The sequence below is a fragment of the Pan paniscus genome, chromosome 19 (genome assembly GCF_029289425.2).
Source record: "Pan paniscus chromosome 19, NHGRI_mPanPan1-v2.0_pri, whole genome shotgun sequence".
In the NCBI taxonomy this organism is placed as follows: domain Eukaryota; kingdom Metazoa; phylum Chordata; class Mammalia; order Primates; family Hominidae; genus Pan; species Pan paniscus.
The window spans coordinates 28,585,241-28,594,937 of record NC_073268.2 but is presented as its reverse complement, the minus strand read 5'-3'; the positions used below and the strand labels follow the sequence as shown (position 1 = coordinate 28,594,937).

General features: G+C 46.5%; 1 long non-coding RNA gene across 1 annotated transcript; it reads left to right on the top strand.

Annotated features, from left to right (window-relative positions):
• The first annotated feature begins 2,100 nt into the window (after window positions 1–2,100).
• Window positions 2,101–5,214, top strand: LOC117976506 (uncharacterized). Its single transcript, XR_010110649.1, has 2 exons — window positions 2,101–3,237; window positions 3,331–5,214. It is a non-coding gene; the product is annotated as an uncharacterized LOC117976506 (long non-coding RNA).
• The last annotated feature ends 4,483 nt before the right edge of the window (window positions 5,215–9,697 follow it).

The window sequence follows — 9,697 nt, the reverse complement described above, 5'->3', positions numbered from 1 at the left end:
TGTTAGCTACTCTCACACTTGTAACATGGTGGTTGACGGTGACTAAATCACCCAGAATGGGAAGACTTTGCCACATTTCTTCCTCACGATGACTTTGAGGCAGAGTGGTTGTTCTTCTCATTTGACCAAAGAGGAAAGTAAGCCTCAGAACAGATAATTAACATCTTCAAGATCACGCAGCTGATAAGTGGGATTTGAAGGCAGGTGTTTCTGATGACCATGCTCAAGCTCTGTCCAGTCAATCACATCAGTAAGTCAGTTAACAGTTATCAAGACCTTTCGGCCGGGCGCGGTGGCTCACACCTGTAATCCCAGCACTTTGGGAGGCCGAGGCGGGCGGATCACGAGGTCAGGAGATCGAGACCATCCTAGCTAACACAGTGAAACCCCGTCTCTACTAAAAATAGAAAAAATTAGCCGGGCGTGGTGGCGGGCGCCTGTAGTCCCAGCTACTCGGGAGGTTGAGGCAGGAGAATGGCTTGAACCGAGGAGGCGGAGCTTGCAGTGAGCTGAGATCGGGCCACTGCACTCCAGCCTGGGCGAAAGAGCAAGACTCCGTCTCAAAAAAAAAAAAAAAAAAAAAAAGACCTTTCTAGGTTACAGGTGCCATTCCAAGCTTTTTTTTTTTTTTTTTTTTTTTTGAGACGGAGTCTTGCTCTTTCGCCCAGGCTGGAGTGCAGTGGCCCGATCTCGGCTCACTGCACCCTCCACCTCCCAGGTTCAAGCAATTCTTCTGCCTCCTGAGTAGCTGGGATTACAAGCGTCCGCCACCATGCCTGGCTAATTTTTGTATTTTTAGTAGAGACAGGATTTCGCCATTTTGGCCAGGCTGGTCTCGAACTCCTGACCTCAGGCGATCCGCCCACCTCGGCCTCCCAAAGTGCTGGGATTACAGATGCGAGCCACTGCGCCTGGCCTCGTTCCAAGCTCTTTACAACAATCCTCTCATACCCTCCTTACAGCTCAATCAATTAACAATGGAAACGTAATTTTGGAAAGTATGGCCATCTCATTTAAAGAAACAAATTGCAAGCACTTTAGAAACATTCATCCAACCACACAAAAATGTTCTACCAATTGTTTCCTTCACAAAGCCCCGTTAGGTCTAAGGTAAGTTACCAAACATGTGAGAGGTTCTGGAAAAGGCAGTGGGTTAAGAGCAGGGACTCGGCAGTTTCTCCTGTTTATTGTCCAGGTGGCCTCAGGTAAATTATTAATAATCTCTCTGGTCTCAGTTTCCTTACCTATAGATCAGTGATAATAATAATAGTTCCTCACACAACTATCGAGACAATTAAGTCCCTATAAATGTTCTCATGCTTGCAAAGCTCTTAGTGCAACGTCTGACGCATGTTAAGTACTTAATAACATTGCCTATTATTATCATGTTATCATTAAGAGTAAGATGTCAGTGCCTTTAAGGATATTCTGTAATTTACGCTTTTCAGCAGTCTAAACTAAACCCCCAGTCAATATGTATTCGTATTTGTTACAAAAAAATATTTATTTATTACAAAAAGCCTTTTTTTTTTTTTTTTTTTTTTAAGACGGAGTCTCTCACTTTTGCCCAGGCTGGAGTGCAGTGGCACAATCTCGGCTCACTGCAAGCTCCGCCTCCCGGGTTCACGCCATTCTCCTGCCTTAGCCGCCCGCGTAGCTGGAACTACAGGCGCCCGCCACCTCGCCCAGCTAGATTTTTCTGTTTTTAGTAGAGACAGGGTTTCACCATGTTAGCCAGGATGTTCTCGATCTCCTGACCTCGTAATCTGCCCGCCTTGGCCTCCCAAAGTGCTGGGATTACAGGCGTGAGCCACCGCGCCTGGCCACAAAAAGTCTTTTTTAAAACAGATGGGTAGTTGAGGCTTAGAGAGGTTAAGTGACTTATAGTCTGGGTTCATGGGCTTTCTACCACACTTCACTGTTTCTAGAGAAAATCATAAAACGATTACCAAGGCTCAGTTTTCTTCTGTGAGCTCAATTTCTGTTTTCTTTCCTTGATTTCAGTTTCCCTCTTTAAGGAAGAAAGGAAAGTGTTTTCCTGGATACTAGATATGCTGAGTTGGGACAGGAGCTAAGGACAGAGGTGAGGAAACCCGCAGACAACAGCGACATGTTCCTCATCTTTGAGTCCCAGCGAACCTTTCCACTGTGTGTGTGTGTGCGTATATCTGTGTATAAGTGGTGGTGGGACAGAGGGTGGGTGGGTAGGATGGTGGGATGTTGGGATTGCTGAGTGGGAATAGGCAGTGGGAATGTCAAAAGTATTTTTGTTGTTGTTGTTTGAAACAGGATCTCACTCTGTTCCCCAGGCTGGAATGCAGTTACTGATCACCTGCAGGCTTGAACTCCAGGGTTCAAGCGATCCTCCTACTTCAGCCTCCTGAGCAGCTAAGGACTACAGGTGTGCACCACCATGCTGGGCTAATTTTTTTTTTTTTTTTTTTTTTTTTGAGATGGAGTCTGGCTCTATCACCCAGGCTGGAGTGCAGTGGCGCGATCTCGGCTCACTGCAAGCTTCGCCTCCCGGGTTCACGCCATTCTCCTGTCTCAGCTTCCCAAATAGCTGGGACTACAGTCTCCCGCCACCATGCCCGGCTAATTTTTTGTATTAGTAGAGATGGGGTTTCACTGTGTTAGCCAGGACGGTCTCGATCTCCTGACCTCGTGATCTGCCCACCTCGGCCTCCCAAAGTGCTGGGATTACAGGCGTGAGCCACTGCACCATGCTGGGCTAATTTTTAAATTTGTTGTATAGATGGGATCTTGCTATGTTGCCCAGGCTGGTCTCGAACTCCTGGCTTCAAGCGATCCTCCCACCTTGGCCTCCCAAAGTGCTGGGGTTGTAGGCATGAACCACCACACCCAGCCATGGGAGTATTTTTCTTCCCTTTCAGTGATTCTAATGGATTGTGAGGAGCACAGGAGGGAGGAGAATCTAATTTTTATTTCATGTCTACCATTCATTTTCTCCTGTGCAAAATCAAGGTTTGGGCTTGATGGGCTATCTTCAATTTTTTCTCTGGTGCTAATGTACTGATTCCATAAGCAAATTCGAGAGCCCATGTAAACAGTATGGTGCCTGGTACAGGGTGGGTGTTCAATGAATGGCAACTATCATTATTATTCACCCAGCACATTATGTTCCTGAAAACCAGGAACTGCTTCCTGTCTGACCCACTGCAGTGGTGGAGAGGATCAAGGGAAATAATGATCATGGATGTGCTTAGGAGACGTAAGGTGAGGTACACCATCATGGAGCTGTCTCTGCTCTCCCTGTCCCTTCAGTGTGCATGGTCCATACCACTCAGTCATTCCTTACCCACTCTACAGATTTTACTAAGAATTGCTGTGAGCTGGGCACCCTTCTACGCTCTGCAGACACCATGGCTAGTAAGACAGGCAAAGACCTGCCATCTGGAGCTTGTTTGGATATAGGGTAGGGGGACGGGGAGAAGGGAGATAAACAATAAACAAGTAAATTTACACTCTTTTATTGTGAATCATCCTTTCACTGGTCTTGTCTTAACTCCATGAACACAGCGACAGTGTCCTATGTGTTTTCTATTTATTTGTATTCTCCGCCTGCTTTCCAATAAATGTCTTAGATAAGCTGCTGTATCAATGCAGATTAAGTCATACTAACTTCTTGTAGCATCTTAATTAAATGGGCTCTCTGGAGTCAGACTTCTAGGTTCAAAATCCAGCTTCATGACTTATTATTTATTTATTTTTAATAAAAACTATTTTTAATAAACATCATATTTACAACATGACGTTTTGATATACATATACATAGTGAAATGATTATTCCAGTTAAACAAATTAATATATCCATCTCCTCATACAGTTGCCGCTATTTTTGTGTATGTGGTGAGAGCACTTGAAATCTCTTCTCTTAGAAAATTTCCAGTATTCGGCTGGGCGCGGTGGCACACGCCTGTAATCCCAGCACTTTGGGAGGCTGAGGCGGGTGGATCACCTGAGGTCAGGAGTTCGAGACCAGCCTGGCCAATGTGGTGAAACCCGGTCTCTACAAAAAATACAAAAATTGGCCGGGCATGGTTAGTGGCACACGCCTGTAATCCCAGCTACTCGGGAGGCTGAGGCAGAATTGCTTGAGCCAGGGAGACGGAGGTTGCAGTGAGCCGAGATTGTGCCACTGTACTCCAGCCTGGCCGACAGAGAAAGACTCTGTCTCCAAAAAAAAAAAAAAAGAAAATTTCCGGTATCCAATACAATATTATTAACTCTACAGTAGCCCTCCCTTATCTGTATTTTGGTTATTCTGGTTTTGCTTACTGAGGTTTCAGTTACTCTCAGTCAACCATGGTCAGAAAATATTACATGGAAAATTCCAGACACAAACATTTACATAACTTTTATTACAGTATATTGTTATAATTGTTCTATTTTGTTATTATTGTTGTTAATCTCTTACTGAGCCTTATTTATAAACTAAAGTTTATCATAGGTAGTATAGGAAAAAACACATAATAAAATAGTATATAACAGGTACTATCCATGGTTTCAGGCATCCACTGGCGGTCTTGGGACATCCACCACAGATAAATGGGAACTGCTGTAGTCCTCATGCTACACATTCGATTCTACATAACTGCAACTTTTTGCCCTTTGACCAGAATCTCCCAATTTCTCTTACAGCCCCTCCACTGGTAGCCAAAGTTCTACTCTTTGCCTCCATGTATTTGACTTTTTTAGATTCCACATGTAAGTGAGATCATGTAGTATTTTCCTTTCTATGTCTGCCTTGCTGTTATTAATGATGACTTTCAACAAGTTGCTTACTTTCTCTGGGCCTAAATTTCTTCATCTGTAAAGTAAGATATTGGACCTAACCTGTTTGGGGCAATTGAGCCATTAAAGAATCTGATGAGGGCTGGGCACTGTGGCTTACGCCTGTAATCCCAGCACTTTGGGAGGTGGAGGTGGGTGGATTGCTTGAGCTCAGGAGTTGAAGAGCAGCCTGGACAACATGGCGAACCCCATCTCTACTAAAAATACAAAAATTTTCTGGGCATGGTGGCATGCCTGTAGTCCCAGCTACTCAGTGGGGAGGCAGGAGGATCGCTTGAGCCCAGGAGGCAAAAGTTGCAGTGAGCCAAGATCGAGCCACTGCACTCTAGCCTGGGTGACAGAGTGAGACCCTGTCTCAAAAAAAAGAAAAGAAAAGAAAAGAAAAGAAAAGAAAAGAAAGGGCCGGGCGCAGTGGCTCATGCCTGTAATCCCAGCACTTTGGGAAGCCGAAGCGGGCGGATCACCCGAGGTCAGGAGTTCGAGACCAGTCTGGCCAATGTGGTGAAACCCTGTCTCTACTAAAAATGCAAAAATTAGCTGGGCGTGGTGGCAGGTGGCTGTAATCCCAGCTACTTGGGAGGCTGAGGCAGGCGAATGGCTTGATCCTGGGAGGTGGAGGTTGCGGTGAGCAGAGGTCACGCCATTGCACTCCAGCCTGGGCCACAGAGCGACACTCTGTCTCAAGAAAAAAAAAAAAAAAGCCTGATGAGGATGTGAGGGTGATCTGGCTGCAACATCTGTCACCCTATTGATCACCAGGGTTGGTTCTGTTACCGACCATAGTTTCTTGCGTTCTCCATGCAATAGAAATTGACATGAGGCCGAAAGACTTTTCCCAGACAAGACTTCATTGGAGCTTTTGCCTGGACATAAGGGAGGCAGCACAAGAGAGAATTCCCTGACTGACTCTGTGCAAAGAGCCGGTAGGGCTTTTTAATTAGGCAAAGCATGAGAATTGACATCAGGGGTGGGGTATGCAGGCTGGGCTGGGCAAAGCATGTGAGGGGTAGGGTATGCAGGTTAGCACTATTTGGTTGTAATGGTTACCTTGAGTAATGGGCTACCTGGTGGTCTAGCTGGGGCAACAAGTCTGTAAATCAGTTGTTCAGCATTCCTTCCTGAGGTGGAATACTCCACAACCTTGGTTTGATACTTGGATTTCCTAAGGCCAGTTCCTGGAATTTGTTAAGTAAAAGACATGGTTGAACATGGTGTCAGTGAGATGGTGGTGTGGGGTTTGTGATCAGTGGGAATTCATGAAAGAAAGTTCAGTGCTGGCGAGCTGCAGCCAAGCCCCACTCCCAGTCTGTCTCAATTTGGCTGATCTAGCTGGCTAGGCCCGTGTCCCCTTCTCTCTTTACCGTTCCATGTGCGTCCCTCCTAAAGCTGCGCACTTGGTTTAACCACCCAATGGGTTCTTCTTGCCCGCTGCCCAGATACAGCAAGTTTATCAAGACACAGGAATTGCAATAGAGAAAGAGTTTGATACAAGTAGAGCCAGCTAAACAGGAGACAGGGGTTTTATTATTACTCAAATCAGCCTCCCTGAAAATTTGGAGGCTAGGGTTTTTTAAAGGTAGTTTGGCGGGCAGGGGGCTCGGGAAGCGGGAATGCTGATTGGTTGGGTCGGGGATGAAATCATAAGGAGTTGAAGCTATCCTCTTGCACTGAGTTGGTTCCTGGGTGGGGGCCAGAAGACCAGATGAGCCAGTTTACTGGTCTGGGTGGTGCCAGCTGATCCATCGGAAGGCAGGGTCTGAAAAATACCTCAAACACCCATCTTAGGTTTTACAATAATAATATTATCTACAGGAGCAATTGGGGAGGTTCATGATCTCGAGACCTTTGGCTGCATGACTCCTGAGCCGTCATTTCTAATCTTGTGGCCAATGTGTTAGTTTTACAAAGGCTTTCTGGTCCCCAGGCAAGGAGTGGGTTGGTCTCAGGGAGGGGCTGTTATCATCTTTGTTTCAAAGTTAAACTACAAACTAAATTCCTCCCAAAGTTAGTGCTCCCTATGCCCAGGAATGAACAAGGGCAGCTGGGAGGTTAGAAGCAAGATGGAGTCAATTAGGTCAGATTTCTTTCACTGTCATAATTTTCTCACTGCTATAATTTTTGCAAAGGTAGTTTCAGAAGAGGACAACCTTCCCCAATACAGGAGGACTGTTCTTTGGTCAAGGGTATACGAGTAGCTGCGCTCCCCTGCTAGAACCTCCAAACAAGCTCTCAAGGTCCATTTGTAGGAGAATGTAGGGTAGTCAAACTTCCAAGACTCCAGACACATCCAAATGAGGTGTTGCATGCGGCAGTGTGCCTTTCTTAAAAATAATAATAATAATAATCTCATGAAAGCTGTGAACACTTCCACCAATCTGTAGAGACCTACACAGACAGACACATGTAATTTTGCATGTAAGGAGTTCATAGACCCTGCAGGCTCACTGATGGGCCTCTTGATCCACAGGGCTTGTTCCTATCAGTTTTCACGCCTCTGGCACCCCTTTTCCTAGCATAATCCTCTAAAGCCAGGCCCATATCCCCTCCAGCCTAGTGTAGCCCCTCTCCTCCCCTCCCTTCCTGGCACAGTCTTTTTTTTTTTTTTTCCCCCATCATTCACTCTTTTCCAAAGCTAAGCTGGCTGCTAGCCAAGGCTCACATTGTGATGTTAGGAAACCAAATGCAGGCAGAGAAAATGAAACCTTACTCCATCTGGATTCCAAAGCTTTTATCTGACATGCAGTTCCTCTCCTGACTTCAGACTGTGGGCAGCAGCTCTGGCTGTTCCAGTGCTCTTAAAAACATGCCCAAAGCAGGGACATTCCCCCCATCCTCTAGAAATCTGGGATCCCAAGAGAAGCCTGAGGCAAAGTCATTTCCTCCTGATGAAACTTAATTTTCCCCATCTGCAAATTGGAGGTTACTTCCTGGTTGTTTCTCTCCTTCTTTGCCCCTGTTCACAAGTCTAAATATTCCCCACCTGAGACTGGAAGCTATCTCACTCTTTGTTTCTAAAGGACCCTGCATGGGGTAGGTGCTTCATTGGTGCTGGTTGGAGGATCTGCCAGAGGCAATAGGGTGCAAGCCAAGACCTCGTAGCAGGCTCAGGGGATTTCCCAGGAGGAGGCAGAATTTGAACCCAAGACTCTACAACATCCTGGCCTCGATTTTTGGTCCAGCTCTGGTTGGTTCTTTCTGTGTTATTCTGTTCTGCTCCTCAATTCCTCTCCCCTCCCCTCCCCCTCCTCTCCCCACCCCTTCCCCCACCCCCCCCTCCCCTCTTCTGTCACCTTGCACTGTGCACTTTAATGCACATTGCACTATGTCAGGGTACTAACTTTGACAACTGCTCTCATAATTCCAACCACATTCAGGCTGAGGGTTGCAGCTTGGCTCCCCCTCACTCTTCTCACCTTCACCACACAGGACATTGGCTGTGCACAGCCACTTGTTTATTGCAGCTGGAGACCACATGCGGTGTGTTTGTTGATCAGAGCAGCGCTCACCTGCCTCTGGTTACTGGAGGAGCCTGTCACAAGATATCTTGGGGGTGGGGTGACCATGGGAACAAGGCCCATGGAGAAGCATCAGTTCTTCCAAAATGGCTGGGTGCCAGATGACTTCAGACTGTCCTTCTCCTGATACCTTGGGGTCTGTTTTTGTTGTTGTTGTTTTCCTCTGCATGTTGGTGGCTGGTGGCTTCCCCTCTATTGGTGTATACCCCCTCATGAAGTACTCTTCAAGAACTCTTATTGCTGGAGCACTGCTGTCCCCTGCACACCCCACCCCTGCCCTTGGCCCCACTGCCTCCAGGCCCCAGGAGAAAGCCTGGTAAAGCAGGACAAACTTGGGGTTGAAATCAGATAGCACATACTTTCTGTATGTCGTTTTTTGTTTGATTTTTCTTTAGAGATGTTGCCCAGGTGGGAATGCAGTAGCTGATCATTGCTTACTGTAACCTCAAACTCTTGTGCTCAAGCAATCCTCCTGCCTTGGCCTGCTGTGTAGCTGGGACTACAGGTGCATGCCACCATGCCTAGCTATTTTTTTAAAAAAATGTTTTCTATTGAATGTGGCTTTTGTGGCAGAATTTTTTTTTTTTCCCTAAAGAGGGGATCTCACTATGTTGCCTAGGCTGGTCTCAAACTCCTAGCCTCAAGTGATCCTCTCACTTTGGCCTCCCAAGGTGCTGGGATTACAGGTGTGAGCCACCACATCCAACCCTTTCTGTATGACTTTTTTTTTTTTTTTGAGATGGAGTCTCACTCTGTTGCCCAGGCTGGAGTGCAGTGGCACGATCTTGGCTTACTGCAACCTCCGCCTCCCAGATTCAAGTGATTTCTGGCTAATTTTTGTATTTTTAGTCGAGACGGCATTTCACCTTGTTGGCCAGGCTGGTCTTGAACTCCTGACCTCAAGTGATCCGCCCGCCTTGGCCTCCCAAAGTGCTAGGATTACAGGCGTGAGCCACCATGCCTGGCACTTTTCCGTATGTCTTTGAACAAATTATTAACTATTTTTCACCTTGGTTTGCTTTCTGGAAATGGGGCTGAGAATACCTAACTCCTAGGATACGTCAAAGGATTAAATGAGGCAATCAGTAAATTGCCCAACACCATTTCTGGCACAAAGTAGATACTTGGAAAACAATTCCTTCCCTTTCTTTCCCCAAATGTCAAGGTGCCAGCATTTCTTCCCTCAATGGCTTCCCTCCCAGTAGAGATGTTCATCTCACCGAGAGTTAGGAGGCATGGCGGTGGGGGAGGGGAAGTTGGGGATTTTCTGTGAGCTGTCAGGCACTGTGCTAGACACTACACATTATTTCACTTATTAGGAAGAAATACATAGAAAATGGTGATGACTCAGACCTGCCCTGAGCTCT